The sequence below is a fragment of the Nomia melanderi genome, chromosome 2 (assembly GCF_051020985.1).
Source record: "Nomia melanderi isolate GNS246 chromosome 2, iyNomMela1, whole genome shotgun sequence".
NCBI classification, from domain to species: domain Eukaryota; kingdom Metazoa; phylum Arthropoda; class Insecta; order Hymenoptera; family Halictidae; genus Nomia; species Nomia melanderi.
The window spans coordinates 148199-163748 of NC_135000.1; the positions used below are offsets into that span (position 1 = coordinate 148199).

General features: G+C 37.3%; 1 pseudogene; it reads right to left on the reverse strand.

Moving 5' to 3' along the window:
• Positions 1-3188: 3188 nt before the first annotated feature.
• LOC116434106 (cytochrome P450 9e2 pseudogene) lies at positions 3189-5363 on the reverse strand (annotated as a pseudogene).
• Between the last annotated feature and the right edge of the window lie 10187 nt (positions 5364-15550).

The following is a 15550-nucleotide window of genomic DNA, read 5'->3' on the forward strand; positions in this document are numbered from 1 at the left end:
ATATAAAAGGATACCTGTAATTAGTATTATAAATAACAGTATGTAATAATAAACTTATTACATAATGAACTGGCGGCATTTATAGATATTTTCATTTTCATGGATTACTTTACAAAGCAATCTGTCGTCGATTAAAGAATCCCCTAACGTAAAAATAAAATAAGCTATGTTTATTTAATTTTGGTTAATAAGCACATTATTTTTGATTTCACAAATTTCGACGTACCATAAATACTTAAATTTTGCAGCATGAAGTTTTCTTTATAATGTGATCGGAGGTTTACGTTATTCACTTGTATTGTATTCTTTCGCACATCTCTTTAATTATTATCGAAATAAATAAAAATACAGTTTCAACTTCCACACTTGCCAAATTAAGAATGATAACGTTCGATTAAGCATGACGACAATCCTTTTCAAATTTCCGAGGAGAACAAATTATCTTTTGACCCAAATGTCACTGCTCCAGACAAACGAGATATCTGTTAAACACGTGCATGTTCCGCAGCTTGTGATTTATTTCAACAGCCGGTTTTGGTCAAACACGTCGTAAGAAACTTGTAAGATACGTTATACAATGAGTAAACAAGACGATTAATAAAACGGAAGCCCTTAATAATTGAGTATTGCTATACCTTTCGAGCTGCAAAACATCAATTGTATGTTTCTACGTTTATTAATATGAATAATGTAAGAACTTGAAACGGTTAGGAAAGATCGATGGTTGAACCGTTCTGAAAACGTTCCGCGTTTTAGTTTAATCGGTGTTTCACCTCTTCGTTGGTGTCGAAGGCGAACATCACCTAATTGTAATCAGGCCACACGCAGTGAACTAAAGTGGGAAAAAACCTAAAGTAAATTGATATTCTTAAATGTACATAGCAATTGACGACATATTTCAAATTTGTGCTGTGAAGCTTCGAAAATGGGGAGAACTGCGTGTCCTAGAGGAGTTCTACTTTCTTTGAAATTGGAGTATTTTGTTTTGCCATATTTTGATTACAGATAAGATTGATGTCGAATCTAACTTTATAGCGTTAAAGAGCATTCTTTTGGCTGTATGTGCGTGTAATTTTAAAGCATTAGACCTATTGCAACTCTTTCAAAAATTTTGAATCAATCCTACCCTTTTGTCAACTTCAATTTTATCTTGTTCTTTTTTTTGCTTTAAATGCCTCTACAAAACCCTAATAATTTCTACGAGAGCAATTGTTGGACCTGAGTGATGATACCTGTATAAAAGATATTTGCAATAGTAACAGTTGTAGCGATATATTTAATATAATCTACAAAAATTCGGTAACCTCACACGGGATAAAATACGACAATAGGTGCTTATTATAAATATAATGCACTTCAAATTGTGAATGTAATTGACAGATATAATCTTTGATGTGTACTGGCGAATAAGAATTATTTCAAGCGAAATATGAGAGTCTGGTCATTTTAAAATTTCGGTGGCCATTCGCTTTCCTCAGTTCTCAATATCTCCGTTGCCTTGTATGATCTTCATGAACAGTTTATAGGATCGCGAACACTTCAGCATTTCACTAACATTATATATACAGGGTGGAAATTATAAAGTACTACAGTCGAGTATATCCGAAAATATTGATTATACGCAAAAATGTTTCAGACGGAAGTTGTTCAATACCGAGGGGGGCATCATATGGTGGAATCTTATTTTTCCTGGTGGACATTCCAAGGTGAGGTGAAGGTCAAATTTCTTTTTTTAAATGGAATGATACGTTTTTTTATCCACCATCAAATAGTGCGTTTTAAGACGAATTCAGCGACCTGTGCCTCAAGGTCATTCAGGGTCAAACTTGCGGGGAAGTGGAGAAAAGGTGTTATCGTTTTATTTGTACTTTACTTTATGCCTTCGAACGTTAACACCAAAACATAACATGTGTCAATGTCAGCATTACTCAGAACAACATCGTTATCAGTGAAATGAAAACAAACTTACTTACATATTACTGTGATCTTCTTCAACATAGTCAGTTTACTTTCATTACCATTCGTGCTAAGATATCCTTCGCTGAACGATAGTACTTAAATAAGTGGTGAAAATGGAAATGTATCAAGATTATTTTGATATGTTTGTGGTACTAGGAGAATGCAGGAACAATTACAGAATGGCTGCTAGTTTGTATGCACAACGCTACCCAGATCGACCATGAAAATCGCATATGGCATTTAAAGGATTTGAACAGCGTTTCCTCCGTTCAGGTTCTGTGCAAGTGAAAAGAAATCGACCTCGAACTGTAGCTAACAATAAAATCGCTGTGGATGTATTGGCACGAGTTAACGTGGATTCTCATGCAAGCAGTAGACAAATTGCAAGAGAACCTGAAATTAGTCACAGAACTGTATTGAGCATTTTACATTCTTATAAGTTCCATCCGTACCACATAACATTACATCAGGATTTGTACGAAGACGATTTCGTCAAACGATTGAACTTTTGCAATTGGATTCATCAGAAGATAGTTGAAGATCTTTCGTTTTTACCTAACGTCCCATTTTTTGATGAAGCAACATTTACGAATACTGGCAATGTAAACAGTCATAGCATTCACTACTGGGCAGCTCAAAATCCGCATTGGATGAGAATAACGGCGATTCAAAATCCACGGACCCTGAACGTTTGGTGCGGCATTATCGACAATTTTGTCATTGGGCCGCACTTTTTCGAAGGATGTTTAACTGGGCAAGTTTATGTTAATTTCATACACAATGTATTTCGACTGCTGTGGCGTATTTTACATGCTGTATATATATGGCGGGTACAATATGAAGGTAGTGGTAGCGGAGTTGGCCTACGTGGCTTTTGGGGCATCTTCTAGGCTTGTTTCGGATGAGTCAAGCTCAGAGTCGACTGCAGATATGTATCGTGTTGACCGTGACGAGTCGAGTTCTGAGTTGACTCGTTGTATTTGTTTCGGATGAGTCGAGCCCGTGACAAGTGCGTGGTGGAGGGAGTAGGGTGTGTTTTAGAATTTGTTGGAAATGTGAGTAAGAAGAATGATTGTGGAGGAGAGACTGTTTTTTAAATGCGGGTGGCGAGAGGTTTTGGAGAGAGTTGCGTTGACCTGAGAAGAGAAAAGACCTGTACACTGCGAGCTATATCGTTTCTATTTATTTGTATTTTATTCAATTATCTATGCCTGTGTCTTTTCTTAAATAAAACATATATAAATTCCATTAATACAACATACACTCACACAAAAAAACTAACATGGATCTCCAGGACTGTTCAAACATGAATGTGCATTCTGTAAATAAAATTCGGTGTTTGTCATCAGCAGGAGTCGATATACATTGCTTATGAGAGTATATTTCAAAAATCGGTAGAAACATGTACAATAATTACTATATAAAATTCATTGAACATAATCATCGATACTATGTTTATTATACTTTCACAGCGTGCAATATACTATTAAACAAGGATTGGTGCCAAACTTACATACCACTGTATTCAGAAATAATCATCACCCAGATGTTTCTATAAAAATTATGCTATAATAAAATAATATATTACAAAAATAGAAGAACGTACTCTACTAATATGTAGCATTGCCATTGCTCGCGGAATTCACAAGTACGGGAGTGGCAATTTTCCTCGGTACAACGTCGAACCAAAACCCACCCTCAGCTGACATTTGGACCCCACCTTTGCCCAACTTCATCGGTATGGGTGTTCGTTCATTTGGTTTGAGGTTGCAGCGAGCGAACACATGGAAGAGCAAGACCTTGGACTCGAGCAGCGCGAACCTGTTGCCGATGCACATTCTCGGACCCAAGCCGAAGGTCAAAAACATTCCGGAATTCAGGATTTTCTTCGGATCGTCGAGGAAACGGTCCGGATTGAACTTCGTAGGCTCCTCAAAGTATTGAGGATCGGATTGCACCGGGTAAATTGGTATCCAAAGGTACTCATCCTTCTTGACTAGATGCGGCTTTCCTCCTGGCAGAGCAGGCGGCAGTTCGAAAGGTTTCGTGCAGACTCTGTCCACACCAAAGACCACCGGATACATCCTTAGAGCTTCGTTTATAATAGCGTCTAGATACTTCATGTCGTTAATCGCCTCATACGTCACCTTTCCTTTGCCGTTCTCCAGCACCCCGTCGATCTCTTCCTGTAACCTCTTTTGAACCTCCGGATTAACTCCTACTTCATATGCAGCAAAGCACATCATGGTCGAGGTGCTCTCGAACCCTCCGAAGAAGAAAACAAACGCTTGCGCGGTCATGTCCTCGATCGTCAGTTCTTTGCCTGGACCCAGTTTTCCTCTAGTTTCCATCATTAACTGAATCATATCCGGTCGCACAATGCCCTGCTCGTCCCTAGCTTTAATGGTCGACGAGATCAAATCCTGGTAGAATTCTTCACTTTCCTTGTCCATCAGCTTCATACCCAGCAACTGGAAAAGCCTTGGCGAATTGCGCATCAAAAAGAACTTGATAGACCGCCACCTGCCGAAATGGGTGGCCCTCCTGCCGTACACATAGAACGAGTTGTTACGGTTCGACATCGAATCCGCGGTTACGCCGAAGGCACAGGTGGCGATCACGTCGTTCGTGTATCTGGTGAACGTGTCTTTCAACTCCATGGATCTTTCCTTTACGGGTACCGTAGCCAAAATCTCCCCGTACCGTACTGCACACTCGCGCATCAATTCGTACATTGCTTTCATTTTGCTGGACGTGAAAGCTCGGCTCAACATGGTTCTCATTTCTTTCCATTTTTCCCCGCGTAAAAAGAATAAGTTCTTACTGAACAGCGGTTCCGATGAGTTCGTCTGCGCGCGGTGGTCCTGGAAATGCTCGAAATTCTTCACCGTGATGGACTTCAGCAACTCCAGGTCGCGGATCATAATCATCGGCGTGTGGAAATCGAAAAAGCCCACGTACTGTGCTTCGGGGTGGACATTGTAAATTTGTTGAACTGTCTCGGCGAAGGTACATTTTTGTACGACCCCTTTCCACATGCTACCCAAAACCGGCAACGACGGCGCAGCCGGAATCCCGGCATTGTTGAAGAAACTATACACAGTTTTTAGGTAATAATAGATCGCCGCCGTACCCACGACGAGCAAAGCCGAGGTCACCGTCCATGCATCAATCATGCTGATCGATTCAACTTACTGGACGATTTGTCATGCATCTATCGCGGAGTACGATAATTGTATTTCTTCACTGATTCTTCTTTCCCGATAGAGCACGTTTTGGTCATTCAGAGTTCGATGATGTTGATGTAAGATGGAACGCGATCCTAGTAATGGGCTCGTGAATGCTAGCGGTCTGGCTACTGCGTGCTATGGCGTTATACTGACATCATTCACTCAAACTGCGATCTTTTATTGCATTTCACTGCTTTATGCTATGACAGTGTATGCGTTGCGTCGTCACGCTGATCATCGGTCCTGAAATCGTGCATCCCCACCCTGCATTCGCAGTATCTGTCCTTGATTAGTTTAAGTGTTGTATTTGCGTGTATAATCTGTTATTCCAATCCGCTCCGTTATCTCAAAATGGACGAAATGCCAACATTCGGCTCACGCTGGATGCTGCGTAAGGTGTGTATGTTTCTTGTTGTTTTGTAGTGGTTTTAATCGGTGATTTTGTTCGGTATTAATCGCAGTTCCGATAACGCAGCATTTGATAAAACGCCACGTCATGCAGATGGGAATTTAGAAACGTGTCAAAGTCAATTTCAAAAATGTACTCTAAGCTAAATGATTTTAATTCCTCGAGATAGATCATACTATATAATTAAGTTAGTACATAGAACACTGATTTCATAAATATCATAGCATTCGAATATTACATCGAGTAACTGTTGTTCCGTCCGATACGAAAGACCCTAATAAAATATTCTAGAAGTTTCGTTTATAACATGGACGGGAAAGATAGTTAAGTTTAGTGTCCATTCTTTTTTACTACTATAGTGATTACTATATTATAGATAATGAAAAGGTGGATCTTGAGTAATCGAGAACTAGAATAAAATATATGTATTTAATAAGATATGGAAACAACACGGACAATACGTAAAAATACAGCTCAATGCCACGGAGGCCAATACACGACTCTCGCTTCCGCAACTCTCTCACAGGTATTCTCTCCCAAAAATCATTCCCTCCAACGCAAGCATTCTTCTCACTCGCACTCATCACAAACACTCGATTGCACCTTTGAAAAGCTGGCCCTGCAATCTTAGGTCCACGACGTTGTGCAGGCCACTTTCCCTCGACCGTTTTACAGCCTGTCCTTCACTCACACTCATTCTTACATTCACTCTTCTTAAAAATACCTTAACCTACGCTAAAAATTCTAGATACTACACTACTTTTGAGTCTTACTTACTGTAACCGACATATACACCGTCGCGACAGCAAACATTTATTTTAGTTAACTTGCAGTGCATACAAAAGGCATAGAATTTTGTCTCTTTCGTCTTAAAAACCGAACAGGTCATAAAATCGGGATGTCCGAAGGGTCGGCGAAACATATGTACACCGGTACTTACAGACAAGTTTCAACCCGCAGGAAATTTCGCGCGATATTAAAAACCTAAAAGAAGGCAAAGGATTAGGATCGAAAAGTAAACTCAGATGTTTAAATCCGCTTTTAGACTCAAGTTGCATTATACCTGTCGGGAGCAGGCTTACAAATGCAAAAGTGAGCTATTCCAGTAAATATCCAATCTTATTACCGCGCAATGATCATATTACAACATTAATCATTCGTCACGAACACGAAAAAAGTTGGCATGCAGGGGTGCAAGCCACTCTAAACATAATCAGAAAGTTATTGGCCAATAGATGGAAGGAATAAAATTCGCCACATAATTCGTCAGTCTATACCTTATAGTAGATTAAACCTTAAGCTCCCAAAATACCCAATGGATAATCTGCCTGAACATCGTGTAACACAGTCTAGAGTATTTGAGAACGTGGGGCTCGACTATTGTGGTCCATTTTCACTTAAAGAAAAGAAATTTCGGAACACTGGGAGGGTGAAATCTTATGTAGCAGTGTTTGCCTGCTTCAGTACAAGGGCCGTTCATCTAGAACTGGTCACTGACCTAACCACCGAAACATGTCTAGAGGCGGTAAAACGTTTTTGCTCTAGAAGGGAAAAACCTAAAAACATTTACTCGGACGAAGCATCCAGTTTCGTAGGAGCCAAAAATGAAATCATAAAGGTTCGAGCATTTTTCCTAAACAATGAAACTCGAGTTAAACTTCAACACTTCTCTCTCTCTGAAGGAATTGATCGGCATTTTTTGCTCCCTCGATCACCGCACTTCGGTGGCATGTGGAAAACTGCCGGCAAGTCATTTAAGCATCATTTGTACCGCACAGTAGGCGAATCATTGTTCACATAAGAAAAATTCAACACACGCATAATTGAAACAGAGGCAATATTGAATTTACGACCTTTGACTCCATTGTTCAATGATCCAAATGATCCAAGTAATGTTTAACATTGTAAATAATCCGAATTATTTCTGTGGTATTAATGGTATTTTAAATGTTTTATTTTTTAAAAAACACAGGAGTAGATAGTTGAATAAAATACAAATAAATAGAAATGATATAGCTCGCACTGTACAGGCCTTTTCTTTTCTATATTTTATTTCTTCTTGTACCAACAGGGTCTATTTACGCGACTTTCGTTCGCGTAAAACAAACCCGCGTGGAACGGATTTTCGCGTAAATCGAGAGTCACGTGCATTTATAATAAAATACCTGTAATTAGTATTATAAATAACAGTATGTAATAATAAACTTATTACATAATGAACTGGCAGCATTTATAGAAATTTTCCTTTTCATGGATTACTTTACAAAGCAATCTGTCGTCGATTAAAGAATCCCCTAACGTAAAAATAAAATAAGCTATGTTTATTTAATTTTGGTTAATAAGCACATTCTTTTTGATTTCACAAATTTCGACGTACCATAAATACTTAAATTTTGCAGCATGAAGTTCTCTTTATAATGTGATCGGAGGTTTACGTTATTCACTTGTATTGTATTCTTTCGCGCATCTCTTTAATTATTATCGAAATAATTAAAAATACAGTTTCAACTACCACACTTGCCAAATTCAGAATGATAACGTTCGATTAAGCATGACGACAATCCTTTTCAAATTTCCGAGGAGAACAAATTATCTTTTGACCCAAATGTCACTGCTCCAGACAAACGAGACATCTGTTAAACACGTGCATGTTCCGCAGCTTGTGATTTATTTCAACAGCCGGTTTTGGTCAAACACGTCGTAAGAAACTTGTAAGATACGTTATACAATGAGTAAACAAGACGATTAATAAAACGGAAGCCCTTAATAATTGAGTATTGCTATACCTTTCGAGCTGCAAAACATCAATTGTATGTTTCTACGTTTATTAATATGAATAATGTAAGAACTTGAAACGGTTAGGAAAGATCGATGGTTGAACCGTTCTGAAAACGTTCCGCGTTTTAGTTTAATCGGTGTTTCGCCTCTTCGTTGGTGTCGAAGGCGAACATCACCTAATTGTAATCAGGCCACACGCAGTGAACTAAAGTGGGAAAAAAACCTAAAGTAAATTGATATTCTTAAATGTACATAGCAATTGACGATATATTTCAAATTTGTGCTGTGAAGCTTCGAAAATGGGGAGAACTGCTTGTCCTAGAGGAGTTCTACTTTGTTTAAAATTGGAGTATTTTGTTTTACTATATTTTAATTACGGATAAGGATGATCTCCAAGCTAACTATATAGCGTTAAAGAGCATTCTTTTGGCTGTATGTACGTGTAATTTTAAAACATTAGACCTATTGCAACCCTTTCAAAAATTTTGAATCAATCCTACCCTTTTGTCAACTTCAATTTTATCTTGTTCTTTTTTTTGCTTTAAATGCCTCTACAAAACCCTAATAGTTTCTACGAGAGCAATTGTTGGACCTGACTGAAAATACCTGTATAAAAGATATTTGCAACAGTAACAGTTGTAGCGATATATTTAATGTAATCTACAAAAATTCGGTAACCTCACATGGTATAAAATACAGCAATAGGTGCTTATTATAAATATAATGCACTTAAAGTTGTGGATATAATTGACAGATATAATCTTTGATGTGTACTGGCGAATAAGAATTATTTCAAGCGAAATATGAGAGTCTGGTCATTTTAAAATTTCGGCGGTCATTCGCTTTCTTCAGTTCTCAGTACCTCCGTTGCCTTGTATGATCTTCATGAATAGTTTATAGAATCGCTAACGCTTCAGCATTTCACTAACATTATATATATATAGGGTGGAAATTATAAAGCGTTTCAGTCGAGTATATCCGAAAATATTGATTATACGCAAAAATGTTTCAGAAGAAAGTTGTCCAATACCGAAGGGGGCATCATGCGGTGGAACTTTTATTTTTCCTGGTGGATACTCCAAGGTACGTGAATGTCAATTTTCTTTTTTTAAATGAAATGATAAGTTTTTTATCCACCATCAAATAGTGCGTTTTAAGACGAATTCAGCGACCTATGACTCAAGGTCATTCAGGGTCAAACTTGCGGGGAAATGGAGATAAGGTATGATCGTTTTATTTTTACTTTAGTTTGTGCCTTCGAACGTTCACACCAAAACCTAACATGTGTCAATGTCAGCATTATTCAGAATAACATCGTTATCAGTGAAATGAAAACAAACGTACTTATGTATTACTGTGCACTTCTGCAAGATAGTCAGTTTACTTTCATTACCATTCGTACTAAGATATCCTTCGCTGAACGATAATACTTAAATAAGTGGTGAAAATGGAAATATATCAAGATTATTTTGATATGTCTGTGGTACTGGGAGGATGCAGGAAAAAATACAGAATGGCTGCTAATTTGTATACACAACGCTACCCAGATTGACTATGAAAATCGCATATGGCATTTAAAGGATTTGAACAGCGTTTTCTCCGTTCAGGTTCTGTGCAAGTGAAAAGAAATCGACCTCGAACTGTAGTTAACAATAAAATCGCTATGGATGTATTGTAACGAGTTAACGTGGATCCTCATGCAAGCAGTAGACAAATTGGAAGAGAACCTGAAATTAGTCACAGAACTGTATTGAGCATTTTACATTCTTATAAGTTCCATTCGTACCACATAACATTACATCAGGATTTGTACGAAGACGATTTCGTCAAACGATTGAACTTTTGCAATTGGATTCATCAGAAGATAGTTAAAGATGTTTCGTTTTTACCTAACGTCCTATTTTATGACGAAGCAACATTTACGAATACTGGCAATGTAAACAGGCACGACATGCACTACTGGGCAGCTCAAAATCCGCATTGGATGAGAATAACGGCGTTTCAAAATCCACGGACCCTGAACGTTTGGCGCGGCATCATCGACGATTTTGTCATTGGGCCGCACTTTTTCGAAGGACGTTTAACTGGGCAAGTTTATGTCAACTTCCTAAACAATGTACTCCCCAAATTATGTGAAGAAGTACCTCTAAATGAAATGCGCGTTATGTGGATGCAACGTGACAGTGCGCCTCCGCACTATGCATTATGCACTATGCTCTCAAACAGCAATGAATGAAATCTTTGCAGAAAAGTGAATAGGTCGAGAAGGTCCTGTAGCCTGGCCGCTCCGTTCGCCGCGTTGGACACCAATCGTCTACTTTCTATGGGGTAACAATAAAAACTGCGCCATGTCCACTAAGCCTACGACGCGTGAAAACATGTAAGTCTGGATACGCAAAGCTTGTGCTATGATAAATGTTGAAACGATGAGCAATGTTAGAGAATCATTAAGAAGAAGAATTCTTAAGTGCATTGAAGTAAGCGGTAATCATTTTGGACACATACTAAAGTACAAATGGAACAATCACATCTTATCACCATTTCCCCGCAAGTTTGACCATGAATGACCTTGAGTCATAGGTCGCTGAATTCGTCTTAAAACGCACTATTTGGTGGTGGATAAAAAACTTATCATTCCATTTAAAAAAAGAAAATTGACCTTCATCTCACCATGGAATGTCCACCAGGAAAAATAAAAGTTCCATCATATAATGTACCCCTCGGCATTGAACAACTTTCGTCTGAAACATTATTGCGTATAATCAATATTTTCGGAGATATTCGACTGTAACGCTTTATAATTTCCTCTCTGTACATATATAATACCAGTATCGTCGTTCCTCATTAAGCGTTGTATTACCTTTCGACACTCATTGCAGAAAGACCCGTTCATATACAAATTCAGAGTCTACCCAGGCTAAATTTTGTAATGATAATACATTTTTTTCATAGATTTTTTACCGACATTGTTCTAGTCTCCTTCTCTTTCCTCCGATGACGAAAGGATTGAATTAAATAAATTCTTTCTTCGGAAATAATGTGAAAGTGGATCATTTAAAATCGTGTATTTACATTTGAATTTGCGATCAAAATGCGTTGACGGCGACTCAATGTATTTGTAACATAATGTAACATAATCTGTTCGACGATATGAACAAAGGATTTACCAGACAAATTTTTGTAGCGATATTTCCGGTTTTAATACGTAAAACAATCTCAATAACTCTATGTTATTATGATTATGATCACATCGAAACACAAATCAATCGGATAGTACGTTGCAGCAGTCACGTGTGATTGTAAAAAATCAAACTCTTCGCGAAATATACAATGTAATTTTAATTGACACGACTGTCGACAAAGAAGAGAACAAAAATGCGTAATGATTCGCTGATCCGCCACGGAATAATTTTAAATACCGGATTCAAATAACTTTGTAATCACGAACGATTGCAACGTAGGCTCTGTACCTTTTATATAGCAACGAATTTACGTTCATATCGTTCCAACACATCGAGAGATTACGAGAGATGTTTTGTAAATTAAACTTTTACTAACGCATTCGTGAGATTCCTCTGATTAAAGCAAGAGTAAACATGACGTACTTCAAACCACAATTTACTAGAAGAAAATAAATAATTGTAATTTTTTAAATAAGAAAATATATTCCAAAATACATCGTGTTCGGTCACGTTTTAATCAGAAAAACCTTACAATTGAACTGATAAAAGTTTCAACTAGTAAAAATGAAAAGTAAATAATTTCAATATTGTATTAATATCCCCTCATTCATCTGTTTGTTTTGATCGTTCATAAGATCGGGCATCTCGCTTTTTCATTCGCGCTGTCCTTCTTCTACAGAGAACAAATAAGGAAGCTCGGCTTCGATCTTGTCTCGATTTTGAATCAACACCACTGCACGATTAGTGCCAGGTTGGAATCCCGATTTTCGGATACTAATCGCGAGAATACTGCATACTCAAGAATACGGTATCCAGCACACCGAATATCTAAAGAGCAAAAATAGTCTGAGTCTATCGGATGAAAATAAAAATCGACAGTGGCAGCGAATTACGCAAAGAGACAGGCGGGAGGAGCATGTTTCCGATCTGACTTGCTCATCATCAGGGTTCATTCGGAGTCGCGTAAGATGAGAGACGCACAGTGAGATCAGGTTCTTAATCTCTGTCGAAGATAGCCTAACAGTACCTATAATTACTGCTGAAACCACCCCCACATTTTTCAGTGCGTCAAAACCGAGAGAACGCGACACACATTAACGCTTGTACTATCGAATATCCGTTCAGAATATGTTTAACGATTTTCTCTATTTTTGAGTTCAACCTTATTTAGCGATTACATCTTTTGAAACTGCAGTATTAGTACATCCGGACAACGGTACACTTTTACCGCTCGAAGTGTATCTCATTAATTTTTAAGAATTACGAGGCAAAATCATTCCTTTTTCCAATCGTAATACCCAGTGGTGAAAGAGACACTGGCCCATTTTCGATTCTTCCCTGCTGCGAACAATTCTCGGTCACGCAATTACGTTGTCAACTCTCAGCTCGTAATAAACCCTTACCGAACGATTTTCTTTGCGACTATTCTTGTCGGATTTACTTTGTTCTTAATAATTCAAGAGAACGTGAAGAAATTGAAAATAAGAAAACAGTTTGTAATTTTCACATATATGCAATGAATAACTTTGATTTTTATTAAATTGAATTAAAAATAATTACCGCGACTTTCACTTGGAAGTATGCGGGAAGGTGTCATCCCTCCGCCGGCAATATGAATTTTCCCCGATGTGGCCTGCAGTAGGGACCCCTTATAGTTAAGGTTGATTTTTCATTGTTACAAATTTTGTAGAAATCTAAAGGATTGTAAGATAAGATAATTAAGAGTGCCAATAAATAAAGTGGGTTTCTTTAATAACGTTGAAAATAAAATTATTAAACAAGTATAGTAACTTAGTATAGACAGTTCTTGTAGAGCATAATTTATATTACCATTTTTAGCAGTGACAGCATTGTAAGAATGAATACAAATAAAAAAACTGTCAGTTTGTATCTGGATTTTGTAGATCCTGTGAATAAAGAAATTGGCACTTATACTTAGTGAGTCGACTGCCGCGTATACGGCGGCAAAAATCATTTTATTATTTTTATCACTATTATTGCTGTGAAGTTTACAATTAACACGTTTAGTATTGTGCTAGGTCACTTCTGTGAATTTGTTTCCGCTTGTTATCTATGTTACTATATTTTTTGACGGTAAGTAAATTTAAAATACTTCCAATCCCTTAAGGGTTAATAATTAACTCTCGGTGATCAACACATGTTTCCATAAATTATATTTTCGTAATATAATGCGTAAGAATAATTTATCAATTATTTATTTTCCATGAGACCCCTTTATTCCTTCTATTGAGACCAAGGCAGATTATACCTTGTAAAATTTTTAGTAAAATACAAGATGTTTAGATTTTATCGACATTTTAATCATTCGATAACAAGTAAATGAGTAAAGTAATGAGTCTTATATTTTGAAAGGTGCTTAAAGCATTATCAGATATATTTGATTGATATCGTATTATGTTATTTTGCTTTTCGTTTCGTATATATCTCAGTTGGATTGCATCAACTACCTTTTTACTCCATATTTTGTGGTGTTGTTCATTTTTCCAAGATTACTATATTTTTCAATGTATCAGTATATAGATTTTTAATCGACTAAACATACGTATGATACAAATTTACTTATCTATTACTAGTGAAATTTGTTGATGATTTAATCATGCGTTTTAGTTGTTTTCAAAGTGATAAGAAGATAGCTTAACATACTTATAAGATCAATCTGATAATACTTCAAGCACTTCTCAAGTTGTATGATTCAGTGTTTCCTGTCTTGTTTATTATTAGATGACTTTTCATTTGAAATAAAATCATTTAAACGTCTGTTCTTGCACCCAAAATCTCGGGGTGAATTGGATACTATTCACTTTTCAGTTTTTTCTTATAAAACGACGGTTCTTAAGTTTTTTAAATTCTTTGTTACTGATATTGAAGCTGAATGTGTATTAATAACAAATTTATAAAAAATTTTCATTTTAAGTTTTAATGATTAGTGTTTTGCTGATCATTCGGGGATCTAAAAGGGAATTCAGTATTTTGTTAAATTAAAAAAAAACTTTTGTTTCATCTAAAATTGTACAATATAATGATAATAAAATCAATCACTGATACATTTATCGCAAATATACTATCTTTTAACAATACACCTATTAGCACAGGTTTTGTGTTACAACTCTTCGCAAAGATTGAATCGAGTCCAATCTTTTGAAGTTGAGTGAATAAATTTTTCATTACAATAAATGAAAATATGCACCATATTTTAATATTGTATATTAAAAACAGCACGGAGGCATATCTATTCGCATTTTGCGAGTCAAACAGAACACATAAACGATTTCAAAAAATCGTGTGTTGGGTGCATCTGTATCAACAACAGAATACTTCAACAATTTTATCGTGTTCAACACCCACCTCTCTGTTTTGGTCCTGTTAATTCATGTAAATTGTCAGTTAATCAAGCGAAACGTCTCAATTTCCATAAATAGGCGCTGAGAGACATTGAAACGTATCTTTTTTTATTTCGAAATTAGAAAATTCTCAACAAAGCCCAGTTTTCGCTTCTCGCTTTACGCGTCCTAAACGCATCGATGACATAATTCGCGACAATCTAAATTATAGATAAGATTTAGACGATCGTGGACTCCCTCTTTCCGGATCACCCGGAAAGGCCGCGACAGTCGACTACAAGTGGTGGAGTTCCCCCTCTTTGGCCTGCGGGAAATGTATGATACAACCCGGACGTTCAGCAACAGGAAAGTCCCAGTCCCAGACAGCATTCCAGCAGAGGTCGTGAAGCTGGCAGTTCAGCTTTGCCCACGGCCAATGCTAAATATGTTCAGTGCATGTCTGGGCACCGACCTTTGGCCGATTCGATGGAAGATTCAGCTCCTGGCGCTGATTATAAAAGGAAAAGGGTAGCTTACCGGTTCGTCCGCAATACCACCCAATTTGTATGCTGGACACAGTGGGTAAGCTTCTCGAGAAAATGATAAGGCCCCGTCTCTTGACAGCGTTCAGGACGTCGGTCAATCTATCGG